Raw genomic sequence first — 18,167 nt, forward strand, 5'->3', positions numbered from 1 at the left:
GGATTACAGGGGTAAGCCACCATGCCTGGCTTACATGCCCCTTTTAAATAATTTTTCCTTATTGTCATTTTAGTATTCATAGAATCTGTAATGATTTACCCTCTTACATTTTCAAATATTGGTATTTGTGTTTTGACTTTTTTTCTTAAATTGGTCTGGTTACAAGTTTTATCAATATCTTCTCACTGGGCTATTTTTTAATTTTCTCAAATTTTCTCTGTGTTTTGTTGTTTTATATTTCATTGATTTCTGCTCTTACCTTTATTAATGCTTTTATTTTACTTAACTCTGGGTTAATTTGTTCTTTTCTAAGTTTCTTAAGGTAAACTACAAATTTACTGATTTAAAACCTGTTTTCTTTTCTAATATAGGCATTTCAGTGCTATAAATTTCTCCCTATATCCTGTTTTATCAGTATCCCATACAGTTTTAGATTCTATATTTTTATTTTTATTCAGTTCAAAATACTTCAGTTTTCCTTTTTTTTGTCTTTTTTTAAACCAATAAATAGGCCAGAAATGCTAATTTAAATTTCCAAACATTAGGAGATTTAGGAGAGTAAGAGATATTCCTCTTACTCTAATTCGATACCATTGTGGAATTAAATTAACATGGTTTACATGAATTTAATTCTTTAAATGTGTTAAGACTTATTTTATGACCCTCCCATCAAATGAAGAATTTTAAAGGAATAGGGTTCTGCTTATTTTTATTTCCTGACATACTCTTACTTGTTATAGCCATTCTATCTGCCGAAAACATGCAGAAAAAAGGCACACAAATCAATTGGAAAAAAATACATAAATACTAACTATAATGAGACCCCACAATTTGGTCCCAGTGTAATTGTGTAATGTCCAAGTTTCCTATATTCTCTTAAAACTTTCCCAACATTTTGACACTAATAATTCACTTTGTAGTCACCTGATCATTTAAAAAATTTATTCTAGATGTTCCTATATTCCATTTTTTACTCAAGCACTGTACACAATCAACAACAAATAGTTCAAAATAAATGAAACACCAGACCCCTCCCTTACTGTAAAACCCTAAGGTGAAGTCTGCGTAAGAAAGCTATTATGATAGTGCCATTTTCTGAGAGAAAAGAAAGGCATGTACACAGGGGCTATGTGAGATAATTCAGGAGGTCATCATATTGAACCAATTCTAAAAGTCCTCTCTTTCTATTAAGGAACATTCAGCTAGACTAGTTGAAATCTGAAAACAATCTTTCAGAATCCTGAGATAACTATCGTCATCATTGATCTTGGTAAGGCAGCTCCTGACAAATTAGCACTTCTATAACTGGGTTACTTTCCAATAGAGTTGTTATTTGCATTAAGAATTCAGTATACACTTCAGCTTTACTATTGAAGCTGGCAATATGTCAACCTTATAAACTTCAGCACAGTCACTTCTCCTGAAGGGGACAGCACAGGTTGGGAGATGGCACTGTTGACATATATAAAAATTAGAATGGAACAAGTAATGCTGCATGAATCGATTTTCAATATTTATCACTTTGATTATTGGAGCAAAAAGGGATCAACACTAAAACAACACCTACTATAAACCTGCTTTCAACTTTGTCTCTCTTTACTCTCCTAAGCAGTGTTTATCCATATTTGAAAAATAATATTACTGCCAAATGCTCATCTGTTGATTGCATTACTACATACAATCCTATATTTAGACTCTATCAAGGTTTCCCTGCCATGTGTGTTTTTTCAGTTTTCTCTTAGATGTGTTTATCCAAACCAAGGGCATCATTAACATAAGCTTACACTTCAGTCTCTATCTCATCATGCCAACTTTGCTGCAGTTTCTTAATCTGATTGTAATTTTCAGGAAGTAAATAAATAATGGATTTACCACACATATAGGCTAGCCAAAAAAAAAAAAAAAAAAAATGACATTGGATTTGTCTTCACACAAACTGTATACTTTGAAACTACTGACATAAGATAATCATGAAATATTGTGTACACAGGGATTTGAGCCTGCTATGTCTTCTGGGAATGCTTGATCTGTGGGCTCATTTCAGAACTGGGGGAGCCATGTTTTCAGCATGATTCTAACCACAGTCAGAGTGCATTGGAAACTTGATGCTCTTGCTTCCCTGTCAAATTCACACACACACACACACACACACACACACACACACACACACACACACGGGCGCTCATCTAAATAAGCCATACAACGTTTATAGGGTGGTTGGTTCAAAATAAAAGCATGTATTTCAGTACCTCTTGGACCTTTCAATGAGATAATCATGTCCATGTTTTATAGCCCTTTCAGCACACTTCTGTAAAGTTATGTGAACATCGTACAAGATAAAATTCTTTGTGTTCTGTATAATTGATTGACTACTTCAACCTGACACCCTCACTTATGGCTTTTACATATTTCTGATTTGTTCATTCTCAAGAATACATTGCCAGCACTAAGGACAAAGATATGGCTTTAAAAAATACCAAATATGAATCTGTTCAAATTATCTGGAAGGAAACACACATAATACCAAAATCTTAAAAATTCCTGTTACATTGTTAAAATTGAGAAGAGTATTTGAGAACTGTCCTGATAAATTTCTCTAACTTTATAGTGTGGATGGTATCCTGGTTAATTTCTTCATGTTAACATAACTTTATCAATCTTATCAATTTTGCCCTCTCACTGTCATCTTTGCATTGCCTATCACAGGTTATTAATTTATTATGTATTAATTTATAAATATATACATAATTATTATAAATAAAACTGAAACCTGTATAATTTATCCAGGCAATGGCTCTTTCAAAACTTCTGAATTTTAGTCTTCAAATTTTTTTTGCAATTAGGAATGTTTAAGTGATTGGAAATAAAAGACTATCCTGGTATGACTGTCAGTGATAAATGCTGTAGTTATGGCATACGTTTTGCAATAGGACTGCCAATTTTCATTGTATTAACTATAACCTATTTTAATCTATTTTAATAATGTTAAACATATTTATCAGTTAAGAATCTACATGAAAAAACCTGGATCCTGAGCAAGATGGCCGAACAGGAACAGCTCCAGCCTCCAGCTCCCAGTGCGAGCGACACAGAAGACGGGTGATTTCTGCATGTTCAACTGAGGTACTGGGTTCATCTCACTGGGGAGTGCCGGACAATTGGTGCTGGTCAACCAGCAAGAGCTGAAGCAGGGTGAGGCAACAGCTCACCTGGGAAGCACAAGGGGGAAGGGAATCCCTTTTCCTAGCCAAGGGAAACTGAGACACACAACACCTGGAAAATCAGGTAACTCCCACCCTAATACTGAGCTTTACCAAGGGTCTTAGCAAACGGCACACCAGGAGATTATATCCCACACCTGGCCCGGAGGGTCCCACACCCACAGAGCCTCCCTCATTGCAAGCACAGCAGTCTGAGATCTAACTGCAAGGTGGCAGCGAGGCTGGGGGAGGGGCGCAAACCATTGCTGAGACTTAAGTAGGTAAACAAAGCTGCTGGGAAGCTCGAACTGGGTGGAGCCCACCACAGCTCAAGGAGGCCTGCCTGCCTCTATAGATTCTACCTCTGGGGACAGAGCATAGCTAAACAAAAAGCAGCAGAAACCTCTGCAGATGTAAATGACCCTGTCTGACAGCTTTGAAGAGAGTAGTGGGTCTCCCAGCACAGAGGTTCAGATCTGAGAACAGACTGACTGCATGCTCAAGTGGGTCCCTGACCCCCGAGTAACCTAACTGGGAGACATCCCCCACTAGGTGCAGACCTACACCTCACACCTCACACGGCTGGGCACACCTCTGAGACGAAGTTTCCAGAGCAAGAGTCAGACAGCAACACTTGCTGTTCAGCAATATTCTATCTTCTGCAGCCTCTGCTGCTGATAACCAGGCAAACAGGGTCTGGAGTGGACCTCAAGCAAACTCCAACAGACCTACAGCTGAGGGTCCTGACTGTTAGAAGGAAAACTAACAAACAGAAAGGACACCCACACCAGAACCCCATCAGTACGTCACCATTATCAAAGACCAAAGGCAGATAAAACCACAAAGATGGGGGAAAAGCAGGGCAGAAAAGCTAGAAATTCAAAAAATCAGAGCACATCTCCCCCTCCAAAGGAACGCAGCTCATCACCAGCAATGGATCAAAGCTGGACGGAGAATGACGAGTTGAGAGAAGAAGGCTTTGGTTGATCAAACTTCTCAGAGCTAAAGGAGGAACTACGTACCCAGCGCAAAGAAACAAAAAATCTTGAAAAAAGAATAGAAGAATGGAAAACTAGAATAATCAATGCAGAGAAGGCCACAAACGAACTGATAGAGATGAAAACCATGACACGAGAATTACGTGACAAATGCACAAGCTTCAGTAACCGACTTGATCAACTGGAAGAAAGAGTATCAATGACTGAAGATCAAATGAATGAAATGAAGCGAGAAGAGAAGTGCAGAGAAAAAAGAGGAAAAAGAAATGAACAAAGCCTCCAAGAAATATGGGATTATGTGAAAACACCAAATCTACATCTGATTGGTGTGCCTGAAAGTGATGGGGAGAACGGAACCAAGTTGGAAAACACTCTGCAGGATATTATCCAGGAGAACTCCCCCAACCTAGCAAGGCAGGCCAACATTCAAATTCAGGAAATGCAGAGAATGCCACAAAGATACTCCTGAAGAAGAGCAACTCCAAGACACATAATTCTCAGATTCACCAAAGTTGAAATGAAGGAAAAAATGTTAAGGGCAGCCAGAGAGAAAGGTTGGGTTACCCACAAAGGGAAGCCCATCAGACTAACAGCAGATCTCTCGGCAGAAACTCTACAAGCCAGAAGAGAGTGGGGGCCAATATTCAACATTCTTAAAGAAAAGAATTTTAAACTGAACAATGAGATCACTTGGACACGGGAAGGGGAACATTACACACCGGGGCCTATTGTGGGGAGGGGAGAGGGGAGGGATGGCATTGGGAGTTATACCTGATGTAAATGATGAGTTGATGGGTGCTGACGAGTTGATGGGTGCAGCACACCAACATGGCACATGTATACATATGTAACAAACCTGCATGTTGTGCACATGTACCCTAGAACTTAAAGTATAATAATAAAAAAATTTTTTTTTAACCTTCAAAGTCTTAAACTAAAAAAAAAAGAATCTACATTAAATAAAATATATTTTATGTTTAAATAATAAAATATATTTTATGTTGTATAAATATATATCTTCTGTATAAATATAAATGTATGTGTTGTTTAAATTATATCTATGTTGTGTGTATATATACAATGTAGATAACTTTACCTTGACATTCTAATACATTACTGAAATAATGGTAACCTAAATATTTCATGATTTGACTATATCTCATTAAAGAAACCACATGGACCTAATTTTCAAGCATTACTCATTCTAGGAACGCTCTACAGAAACAGAGGCATGAGTGCATAAAAACTGGCATATTCTGATTATAAATATATGGATATCTTGCAGTAGCAAAATGTTCATAACCATTATTCTGAACAGAAGAAATGGCTAAGGAAAATGTGGCGTCCTTCACATTCACCAAAAACACTGACACATCTATAGTTTTTGACATAGAGATCTCAAGACCTATAGGACCTCAGGAGATTGTACAACATATATTACTACCAAAATGTCAAATCTAAAGCTCATTTACAATAAAATTAATTGGTTATGATCAATATATCTTATATAGAAAGATTAATGATTGATAGATACTTGTATTAGCATAGAAATTTTTTCCCTAATATAGGGCAGATGATTAAACATATTTCCTCTGGAAAGCATGGGGAAAAGGTTAAAATACATCTGTCATAAATAATTTTATATTCTTCTATATTGCTAAGCTTTCTTAAAATGAAGTGGTTACTCTTGGTAGTAATTTATGGCTGGAGCTCTTTGATCTTAAACTAAAAAAGGGAAAATTAGGGAAGCAGGATTAAAAGTTGAAACACATTTTAGCTTTAGTGTGTCGAGAGCTCAAAAGGTGAAAAGCACTTAAATTTATCAGTTGTGTATTGACTAAGTAATCTCAAAGGAGATCCTTAAGCAAGGAGTTCACCGTTCTGACTTTTGGATTTATACTTTACCCAACTTCATCAACATTTCCCCAAATTCTCAACCGTACAATGCATGTGGGCCTCTATTAAGATGTATGAGAAACTTCTTTGCATGTGTTGTGGAAATAATCATACTAAACCTTAATAACTATATTTGCTTGTATATTCAATTATGTAGCACATAGAATAGAAAAGCATGAAGGTATCCCATTAATTCCCTCTCTGCAAAACAAGAGACATGTTCAAGTGATCTGTCAAAGAAAGTATAAAGAATTGAGTACCAAAATACATGAATATGTAGGGACAATACTGCAATCTTTAAGACTTGAGATTGTTCAGCATGTTTTTATAACAGAGAAAAAAGTGTAAGAGAATTTAAGAATATGCATAGAAAAAACATAAATGTGTTAAAATAAAAATACTTGAGTAACTACTCACGACACGATTTGCTAAAAAGGCCTATGCTAAAGAGAGAACGTACTTGATCTATTATGAGGGCATCGATCAATAAGCACCATGTAATACACAATCTACTTGAGACTTTTTTATGTATTAACCAATATTTTGACTAGTTTGATGAGGTTTTTTTTTACTTTCTATCGAAGAATAATATACATGTAGAAAAGTGCATCCACTAAAATTGTAAAGCTCAATGTATTTGCATGATGCAAACACAGCAAGTACTCAACACACAGATCAAGAAACAAAAATTACACGCATACTAGAAACCACCCAGGTGTCTTATATCTATGATTATCTCAGGCATGCCATCGAGAGAAGAAAATTTCCTATATAACTTACCTTGCTGCAACAACGAGAAAAAGACTAATTCAAGTCAATACTTAATAATTCAATTAGAAGCAGAAATATAATGTAGTATGACCACAAAGATCTTATGAACCATGGAGTCTCTATTCTGAAACCCCAATAATTAAACAGATGAGGAAACTCTGTTAATATTTTGGTACACCTGGATTTCACTACAATAAATTTTGATCCAATATGAAATTGCCAAAAATTCTCTTAAATTCTACATTTTTCCATAAAAGCAGAAGAGAGTTAAAATTAAAACAAATGATAGATTCAATAGTGTAGGTGACATGGTGAGGGTCTCAATGAGGAAAAGGACGTATCATCAAAATGTCCTTCAATAAGCTTCTGAAAAGATATACACAACAACCTAAAGACCTAGCAAAAAGCACATGACATATGAATTTCAAAAGATAATGGTTTAGCTACTCACCCCTATTCTCTGAAGTGGAGGATCAGACTCCAGGCCTTCTATCTCAGCAAAACATGAAAGAGAAAAAAAAGCAAACATAATCTTAGAAAATACTCCACAGTAAAAATAACAAAGCACGAAACGTGGTTCCATTGTCATTATTTAATAAAGGCATGCCATATTTCCTTCTTTCAGCATAACACTAATGAGATTTGCAGACATATCACAGTTGCTTGACCCTTAATTCAATCTTCTAAAGTTTTTCATTTGTTACTTAAGAACATCTTTCCTATATGTAAGTATCTATCTACAATTAAAGCAAGTCTTGGGTGACTAAGCATACTAAAGAGCATACTGACTCCTAAGACAGCATGCTACTGCCCTCTCAGGAGAGATAGAAAAGGCATGCTCACAGGGGTACTCTGTTGTCACTGAGGGATCCCCAAATAGAGCCAGGCTCTGAGAGTCTTATTTGTCCTATTGGAGGGCTGCACATCTGGACCTCAGATTGACATCTGGAATGAGTCCCTCAGCATCCTCAGACAATTATTCTCATCATCGATCCAAACAAGCGCCCTCCCAACAAATAAGCATTTCCACAGCCAGGCTTATTTTGTGCATGGTTATCTAATGCATCATCAGTGAGAACAGTAAATGTACAGTAGACATTTGTTTAGTATCTGAATGATGGAACTCTCATATACATAGCATGAAAAAACATATGACTGAATTGTTCCAATAAAATTAGATTAAAATCTGGCCAGGCACGGTGGCTCATGCCTGTAATCCCAGGACTTTGAGAGGCCAAGGCGGGTGGTCACAAGGTCAGGAGTTCAAGACCAGCCTGGCCAAGATGGTGAAACCCCGTCTCTACTGAAATACAAAAATTAGCTGCGTGCGGTGGCACCCACCTGTAATCCCAGCTACTCAGGAGGCTGAGGCAGGAGAACTGCTTGAACCCAGGAGGCGGAGGTTGCAGCGAGCTAAAATCATGCCACTGCACTCTAGCCTGGGCAACAGAGCGAGACTATGTCTCAAAAAAAAAAAAAAATCTATTGGGGAACTTTATAAAAACTCTTTAATCAACTAAAAGTTTAAGGAGTAAGTGAGGTAGCAGAATAAATATATGGTATTATTACGGTACTAATATGTATAGAAACATCTATGTTATGAATATGCTAGATAAAGATTCAAAAAAACAATAGTTAGAACATGTGAATTTCACTACGAGATTATTTTCACCCAACATGAATAGTGAAAAAAGGAAATATATCAGTGATTCTCCACCATTGTTTAGGTCATTTCAAAAAGAGATTTAAAGAGAAGAGACAATAATGAGGAATCCTTGAGCAAGGTAGGGACACCCCTGGGGAAATATATCTACCAAAAGAATAATCTCTTTTCAGCCTCTGAAATAATGAACTCGCAGTCCTTGACGTTCTGAAATCATTGTCCGCAGAACACACAAAGAATTTCAAAACTACCAAAGTGGCTGCTCACCTCTTTTCCCTGAAGTTTCCTTGAAGTTGTTTGATCTTTTAACCTGCAGCAAAATATCACATAGAAAATAAATCAGATCAGAGAATGCTCCTAATTAATAAAAAATAAAGCACAAGATTGGTTCCATTATAATTTCTTATCATACAGGCATCTCAGCACTCTAATCCTTGCTACAAACATCAGCATTGTTTGATCTCATTACCTTTGTCATTTCATTTATAAATTTTCCTCCTTGAATTCTTTACTCTGAAAATAGCCAATTTCCTCTCTACAAGCTATCCAAGCGACACAGCAGTTGTATCTTGAATGGGAAATGCTAAAGTTGTAGTCTACCAATAAAGATTTTATGAAAATACACTGTGATGTGAAAAATGAAAGACACAAGATAGTGGTATTGTGAGATAACTGAAGAGTTCACCAACTGGGCCTGCTCTGAATGTGTTATTCATCCTGTTGCAATAGAATAGATGGCCATTCATTCAGCCACACCTCAGCATCTCAGATACTTGTGCTTATCCTTGATTCAGACAAGTCTACTACCAATAAGTAAACACTCCTCACACCACACTGAGGCTCCTAACAATGTATCTTCTACATTCAGCTTATAGCAAAAAACAGCTCAGGCGGATGTCTGACCTGACTTTAGTGAAACTGGCTTTCACGACAACTCCAGAAGCTTCTCAGAACCCTTTGGTCTAAGCAAAATGTGAAGTGATATTGCAGTGGGATGGCTGTCAATGCTGATATATTTACTTAATATGATAAAAATAAAATGTCAGGAGTTAACTATGAAGATTATATCATTTAAAAGATTATTAATGTATGTTAGGATCCATTTGACAGCAGCATACAACATGATATTCCTTCCATGTGACAGGTGTATATTCCCTATCCAGGGTAGAAGACTAGCATACAAATGTCACTAATATTGTGACGAAGTAGAAATAAGACAACTAAACACAGGAGGAGGAAAGAAAAAGAGGAAAACCAAAAGCACTCATGGGTACCCTCCCATGTACCCAGCATGCACTGTTCAGCCACATATACCCATCCACCCTCCTGAAGGCCCAGCACAGACAGCATTGTGTTTAAATCCCTGATCTACCATAAAGCTCATGTTGCAAGAGCAGTAGGGGAGTGTTAAAGAACATCCCCCAAACTCATAAATCAGAAGTAAAAGATTAACTAGGAAAACACAGAACTAGCAGAATGAAGAGAGGTACAAAAGTAAACACTCCAACAAAAATAACAACTCTCCTAAGTATGAATAAATAAATAAATAGGCAAGCAAAGACTACACCGTGACCAAAGAGCACAGCAAATATAAAGAAAACACAAACACAATAAACATCAGTCATAGCTACACACACACACACACACACATGTGTGAGTGGACTCCACACACCTACTAGAAGAAAAATATTTTCAGCAGGCTCACAAAATAAAACGTAATATGATTTCTATGAGAGATGCATCTAAAACAAATGGATTCTACAAGACTGAAAATAAAGGGATGGGTGAAAGTATATCAGGCACATGAAAACAAAAAGAGATCAGGAGTAGTGATTCTTATATCACACAATGTATTCAAGTCCCACAATGTTAACCAAGGCAAAGAAGAACACATTTTTTATGCTAAAAGATATAATACACATGAAGATTTGACCCTTATGGAGACTTATATACCAAATAACATAATAACCACCTTTATGAATAAAAAAACTGCATGAGATGTATGAGATGTAAGGAGACAAGACATAGAAGGTCCTATAATAGAAAACGATAATACACTATTATCAGAAAAAGACAGATCAAGTGGGCAGAAATAGCAACATAAAAATAGGGTAGATTTTATGGCTATATGTTAAACTTGACTGATAATGGAAGATATGTATTGTTCTTAAGTGCCCAAGGCATAGTCACAAAAAACTGATTGTATATTAGGTTGGAAAGAAAAATTAGTAACTCAAGAAATATTAAAAATATCACAATGCAAAAAAAATAGACTTTATTAGCAATAACATAAAGGCTCTTTCACCAAGAAATTTTAAAAATATCCTATCTATTAACTCCTGATTAAAAGGAAAAATATAAACAGAAAATACATATGTTTAAATAATATGTAAATACATATTTTTATACATATCTTTGTATGCAGATATGTATTTACATATTATTTTAAATTATACAACAAATGAGAATCTGTAATATGCATTTAAAGGCAGTTCTAGAGGAAAATTCATTGCACTAAACTTTTTGTTATTTTTAAAAATGAAAAAGGTGAATGAAAGAATTCAATTTTCATCTTAAAACACTAAAAAAGAGCAAAAATGAAAGTATAAGAAAGAAATAAGGATCAAAACAGAAATTAATGAAGATAATATGTTAAAAACCATAGATGTAATTAATAATTGAGAAGTCTGTGGTTTTAAAAAATATTAACTACATAGGCACTCTACTAGCTAACTTTATCAAAAAAGGGAGAAAATACACATACACAAAATAATACTTCATGAGCACTTGAACGTAATGTGCATTCTGCTATTGCTGGGTGTCGTGGTCTACATACGCCAGGGGAGTCAAGTTGGTTAATAGTGTTCTTACATCCACCCTTACTGATTATCTTATCCATGTTCAATCAGGTACTGAGAAACCACTGAAATTTCAAACTGTCATTGGGAATGGTCAAATGTTTCATTTCATTTCAAAAGCCTATGTTGGAAATGTAACCCTCAATGCAACGGTGTTTAATGAGGCAACAGTTAAAAGGTGATTAGGCTGTGAGAGCTCTGCCCTCATCAATGGATTAATGCTGTTATTTCAGGAGTGGGTTCCTATAAAGAAGATATTTGTCTCATCCATACCGTCTCTTTGCCCTTCTGTCATAGGATGACACAGCTAGAAGGGCCCTCACCACATGCCAGCCCCTTGATCTTTCCAGCCTCCCGAAATGTGAGCCAATAAATTTCCACTCATTACAAATACCCAGTCTGCAGCATTCTGTTACATCAGAGCAAAAGGGACTGACACAGAAAACTGGTAACATAAATGCAGTATCTTTTGTATCTAGATATCCAGTTGTCCTAGCAACATTTGTTGAAAAAACTGTTCTTTCCCATCACAGAGAGGACAATGTCCAGATAACATGCCTTCTTGGGGTGCAGGAATCATACAGTCCAAAAGCCGGTGTAGGAATCCAGGATGCTAAAGCCCCTATTTCAATATGAGGGAAGTCTAGGTCTCACGCTGTGTGAATCAAAAGCATTGTTCAAATCTTGTTGACTAAAAGTAACTGGTCAAGTAAACAGCAATATCCATAGTGATCTGGGAAGACGCCATTCAGCCTAACTCAAGAATGGGCAGATCAACTTGGTATTTTTCAGGATCTGAGTCTCTGATAAGGATGAAATGAGATAGAACACTTAACCACTGATTTTAAAGATTTTAGAAAGGTTAGAAATCTTTTGTAAACTAGCACAGTGATCAAATACATCATAGAAAAAAAAGCTGGATTTTATTCGGGGCAAAGGGATATTAAACCTGGAGATATTATACAGCCTGGGAATCTCTGCCTTTTAATTTAATTTACTCTATTCACATGTAATTTTATTATTGACATAGTTGAGTTTATGATGTCATTCTTCTTCTTCTCCTCTATGTCTCATGTGTTTTTGTTCCTCTATTCCTCTTTACTTCTTTCTTTTTCATGAAGTAATTATTTTATAATTTAGCATTTAAACTTCCTTAATAATTTTTTTCACTACATTTTTTGAATTTTTTCAGTGGTTGCTCTAGAGTTTACTGCATATATCTTAACTCACCCAAATAAGTTTCTAATTTACACTAGATTAATTTCAGTCATACACATAAATGTTACACCTGTATAGCCCTATTTCCCTTTTTGCCATCTTTTGTGGTATTATTATAAATATTACATTTACTGATGCTATAAGCCAAGCAAGACATTGTAATAAATATTAATCTACCATCCATACTCATTTCCTTAGTCCTGTATTGCTTTGCATCCACCTATCTTCTTTGGCAAATATATTACACTTTTATATGTAATAGACTCCAAAATACATTATATACATATCATTTTATAGCATTTATTTTAAAATCACTTAATAGAACAATTACATTTCTACTGTCTTTTATATTTATATAATTACCTTTACAAGCATTTTGCTTCTTTATGTTGATTTGAAAAACTACCTAGGGTCACTTGCTTTCAGCTTGAAGAACTTCAAGTATTTAGAGAACTCTTTTAAGGGGGTTTTGACAGCAGTATACTCTCCAACTTTTTTTTTTAATTGAGGAAGTCTTTATTTTGTTTTCATTTTTGAAAGACAGCTTTGAAAGAATTCTTAGATGACAGGTTTTTTTCTTTTGAGCATTTTTAATATGTTATCACTTTGTTTCTGGCCTCCATTGCTTTTGCTGAAGTCAGCTGTTAATCTTCCTGGGGTTCCCTTGTAAGGAACAAATCATTTTTCTCACACTGCTTTCAAGACTTTCTTCTTGTTTTCGACTTTCAGAAATCTTACTGTAATGTTTCCATTTGTCAGTCTTCGCATTTATTCATTGGAATTCATTGAGCTTCCTGGATATGTAGGTTATTGTTTTTCCACAAATATGGGAAGTTTTCAGCCATCGTTTCCTTCAATATTTTTTCTGATCCTTTGTATCTCCCCTGTCTCTCTGGCACTCTCATATGTGTATGCTGGTATGCTTAATGATGTTCCACATTCTCTGAGACTCTCTTTGTTTTTCTTTATTCTTTATGTTCTCTGTTCTTTTGAACATAATCTCTATTGTTCTATCTTCAAGTTTACTTCTTGTTTCTTCTGCCAGTTCAAATCTACTATTGAGCCCTCTAATAAACTTTTAAATTTTAGTTATTGTACTTTTCAACTCCAGAATTTTCATTTGGTTCTTTTTAATAATTTGTATGTTTTTATTGGTATTCACTATTTTGTGTGACACACCTTCCTTTACTTTTTTTTTTTTTTTTTTTTGAGACAGACTTTGTCACCCATGCTGGAGTGCAGTGGTGTGATCTCAGCTCACTGCAGCCACTGCCTCCTATGTTCAAGTGATTCTTGTGCCTCAGCCTCCTGAGGCACAAGAAAAATTAGCCTCCACGTCCAGCTAATTTTTCTATTTTTAGTAGAGACAGGGTCTCGCCATGTTGGCCAGGCAGGTCTGGAACTTCAGCCAGTGAACAGTGCTGCTATGAACATTCATGTACATGTGTTCATTTGAACATTTGTATTCAATTCTTTTGAGTGTGTACCTAGGGCTAGTACTGTTGGGTTATATGGTAATTTTATGTATAACTTTTGAGGCACTGCCAAAATGTTTTCCACTAAATCAGGAGGAAAAAATTGATAAGTGGTCTTCTAGAAGCTAAGAGAAAGAGGTGAGAGAAACTATATCCCAAATATATTTCTTTAGCTTAAGCTCAAACTAGAATACCCCAGAAAAGATAAAGGCCAGCCAGTCTAGTTTTCATGTCATCTCATGTCATCAAGACAACATAAGGTCTTATTGTTGAAACAAGCCATGGAACCCCACAATCATATATTCACTTTGCCTGAAAACACCTACCAGAATGGCATCCTTAAATCCTGGTTGAAAGTTCACAGGAGACCAAACAGATATCTGGGTGTGTCAGCTGTGCTGGTGTCAACAAGCCAAAGAGTAGTCTTCCTCAATCATCCTTATCTAAGGGGAGGAGGATGAGACAGTAGATCAAGATGACAAATATTACTTCCTGTATGTATGGCTTATGCATGCTATTTCTTAATGAGAGATATGATTAGTACTGGAAAAAATGATCCATTAGATAGGCTATGGGCCATTTATTCATCAAACAGAATAAAGACTAAGTATACAGGTCTCTTGACTTTGGAGAATATCTCAGGTAGTTTAATGCAGAAATAAGTCCTTCAATTGATCACCCTTGTTTACATATTCAAGGAAGCCATATTGATAACAATTGGCATTATAATGTTGCTTGCACTCCATCATATAATGATCATACTGGAGCCAGGTAAAACTCAAATTTTAGAAAACAGACATCATACTACTCATAATTGTATTTAATTTAATGAATGATGGGACATGTATAGATCAGAATTAGAACATGTAGCCATAATGCCATAGTCTTCATGTTGTGAGTCATCACCAATAAACCACAAACATTGTAAAAACATAGCAACCTGACGTATATAAATTAGAAGTTAATATGTTAACTTCTATATTTAGACCAAATGAGTGTCACATCTTACAGATGATACCAATAATCACAACACTTGTCAACATTGTATCAATGCAATTTTAGTAAAAAAGAAAGTTTCCCTCTTGCAGATCCTGTCAAGTATGCTAGTCACTCATTGAGAAGAAGAATGCATAATGATAACCACGTTGCCTGAAGGAATGGCCCTGACTGTCATTCATATAAGTGTCCATAAAGGTCTTATTTACCATTGGCATTATTCACAGCACACACTTTCATCATAACGAAAATGAAGCCAAACGTACTTGGGAGAGAAAAGTCAGGCACCAGGTTGCTCATCAGTTTATCCAATTTCAAGTTTCATGGGCAAACACGTATTATTGAAACTCACATTTTTACCCCAACTGCAAGGACCCTTCAGTCATAAAGATTCATCTATGATCAAAACATATCCTAGCTCTGTTAAAATATGATACTAACATTGCAGAAAACTTTGTCTGTATATTTAGACCACAATAATTGCAGTGCATTGAGCAGACTTCCAATGTATCATATTTCTCAACCTGAAAACAATCAATCGTAGGGAAAAAGTAAGGATTTTCTCATGAAGATTGCATTACATGTGTCAGTCAATCATTGAGAAGAAAACCCTATCATGATACTCATGTTGTCTGAATGAATAAATCTAATTATAGAGCTCAGTCTTCACTAGGTCAGTTACCTATTTGGAATTTTTCAGTCAGCAAAGGCAGCCTCTCACCTCCACTCAATAGAATAGTGCCAGTAGGACTTACCAAATCTTCCAATGAGAGAAAAAGAACAAGGGCCTTAGTGCCAAATATCCAAGCAAATTAGGAATTATAGGAAACTTAACACTTAAAGAATCAGAATTTATAGTTTACTTAGAAGCACACAGATAGAAGTGTGAAAAACAAGTTTCACAGAAAGATTCCATTGCCAGAATCCCAAAATAAAATCCCCAATGGAAGGAAACTAAGAAATCCAAACTTCTTGTCTCACAGTTGTTACCTAGGCTGGGCCTCAGCATAATCCATCTGAGCTTAATTTTTACATCATCATTTCTCTTCAAGATAACATCTAATCACTGACACAGCCCATGGCACTCATATGCATATGCACACTTAGATCAAATATGCTTACCAGAGATGGTTTCCTTAAACACTGGTGGTAAAGTGGACTGGATGCCACATTTTCAGTGCCAGGCAGTTGAGTGGTGTCAGTTTCTCCCTGAACAACAGAGTAAAGGGTTTTCTTCCTCCACAGTCTTTTCTGTAAAAGACAAGAGCAGGCTACAGTCAAAGGGTGGGATTACATCTCTTATATGTGCATGACTCCTAATCACTGTTCCTAATTTCTACAAGACTGAGATGTGTGATACTCCAAATATGACCCGTTACTTAAGCTGTGGTAGGCCACTGATTCCCTGGGTACAGCAAGGGCCAAGCACATAGGTGTCATGTCTTTTGACAACCTGGTAAGGGAGGATTTCCCTGCAGAAATAAAAACTTCTTATCCTTTTCATATCAGTAACAATTGGCGTCACGCATAGTGTATGCCTTTCTTAATACTGAATCTAATGACACCTGAGTGAGACTCAGGATAAGGAAACGAGATTTCAGACTACCCGTATTGTATTCAATTTCAATCAAGGGTAACCTACAGCTGAATATCAAGCCATTCCCTAAAATTGTCAAAAGTCTTTCAGTTGTGAGTAGTGCCTCAATGATCCACAAACATTATAACACCGTACACAGCAACCCAAAAAATAAAATAATAGAAATGGATTGTCTATTTGTGCAATCACTAGAGTTGATTGCAATGAATTACTAAATGTCTCATCTTTAAATCAAAGTACGTTCAGGCCAATAAAAAAAAGGAGTTTTAATGAGGACCCCATTCGATCAGTCGCTCGTTGGAAAGAATAGATCACTGCTCACTAATTTTGTATGAACAGGTAAATGTAATCATTCTGAAGGCCAATGTTCAATATTCAAATGGTCCACTTGGAATTTTTAAATTATGAAATACAAAATTCATATATATATAATCCATGTAATGACACACCTCTTGCTGGATGAACATTCTGAAGCACACCATGAGGAAAAAATCAATCAAGATATTATCTCTAATAATGTATGAGTATTAAGAATAAAGACAAGATAAAAGAATTTTAAAAGTTCCTTTAGAAATAGATAGAGGCAAATGATGCAAGATTCCCCAAAGGGTTTCTTCCTACCAAGCTCAAAATGGAATACCCCATACCTCCCAAATCTAATGACTTCTCACACCTTCTGGCAAGGATTGGCACTACTTTTGAGCCTCAGCTTAATCCTATTGAGCATGATTTTTGCATTATTATGTCTCCTGAAGATACTCTTTATTCATATATTTATGAATGGTGTTGTCTTGTAAACACTTACCAGAATAGCATCCTTAAACAACGGTTGCAGGGACACAGGATGAGTTAAATTCACTGCAGCATGCCTGTGTGGTAGCACTTGCCTCTGTGGCAACACCAGAGGATGCTCTTCTGAGCAGTCTTTATCTACAGGCATAGGAATGGGACCATACTTCAAAATCAGACATAAATTGTTCCTGTGTGTATGGCTTACACAGGCTATTTCTTAGTGGAGAGATACGGTCCAAACTACCATAAAAAGACATATTACTGAGGCTCTAGACGATTGACTTATCAACATCATAAGGACAAGGCATGCCAGGTTTTTGACACTGAATAATCTGCAATATTATCATATATCATACTACAAAGATGGCAAACAGGACCGAACATATTCCAACAGTATTTTAATACAATATCAGTAAAAAGTGAGCATTTTTTGAAAGAATTCCATCAAGTAGGCCAGTCACTCATTGAAAATAAAAACCCACAGTGAGACCCATGACTCTGAATTTGTGAACCCAGTCATTTCAAAGTCCATATTAGGAATAAGTGTCACCATTTCTAACATGTGTTTTCATTATTCTGAAAATAGTGGGGTCACATGTGTGAAAGGAAAATAAAAACTTGGGACCCCAATTTACTACGCCAAAAGAAAAAAAAATTAAGCTGAAAGCTGAGTCATGCAAGAATTTCCTTTTGTTCTCAAGCA

General features: G+C 36.0%; 1 long non-coding RNA gene, 2 other non-coding genes and 1 pseudogene across 3 annotated transcripts in view; all 4 read right to left on the reverse strand.

Annotated features, from left to right (window-relative positions):
• Nucleotides 1-17,613, reverse strand: part of LOC114679324 (uncharacterized) — a 139,619-nt gene extending 122,006 nt beyond the window's left edge. The window contains exons 1-5 of the long non-coding RNA XR_013395450.1: nt 17,478-17,613; nt 16,198-16,326; nt 14,406-14,522; nt 8,796-8,838; nt 7,317-7,354 (exon numbers count right to left, since the gene is read on the reverse strand). This is a non-coding gene — a long non-coding RNA (uncharacterized LOC114679324). The remainder of the gene's footprint in view (nt 1-7,316; nt 7,355-8,795; nt 8,839-14,405; nt 14,523-16,197; nt 16,327-17,477) is intronic.
• LOC114680070 (small nucleolar RNA SNORD109A) lies at nt 1,205-1,268 on the reverse strand. Its single transcript, XR_003732140.1, has one exon. It is a non-coding gene; the product is annotated as a small nucleolar RNA SNORD109A (small nucleolar RNA).
• Nucleotides 7,794-7,860, reverse strand: LOC114680068 (small nucleolar RNA SNORD109A). Its single transcript, XR_003732138.1, has one exon. It is a non-coding gene; the product is annotated as a small nucleolar RNA SNORD109A (small nucleolar RNA).
• LOC114679905 (small nucleolar RNA SNORD115) lies at nt 16,073-16,148 on the reverse strand (annotated as a pseudogene).
• Nucleotides 17,614-18,167: the final 554 nt, after the last annotated feature.

This window comes from Macaca mulatta, chromosome 7 (assembly GCF_049350105.2).
Source record: "Macaca mulatta isolate MMU2019108-1 chromosome 7, T2T-MMU8v2.0, whole genome shotgun sequence".
Lineage (NCBI taxonomy): Eukaryota > Metazoa > Chordata > Mammalia > Primates > Cercopithecidae > Macaca > Macaca mulatta.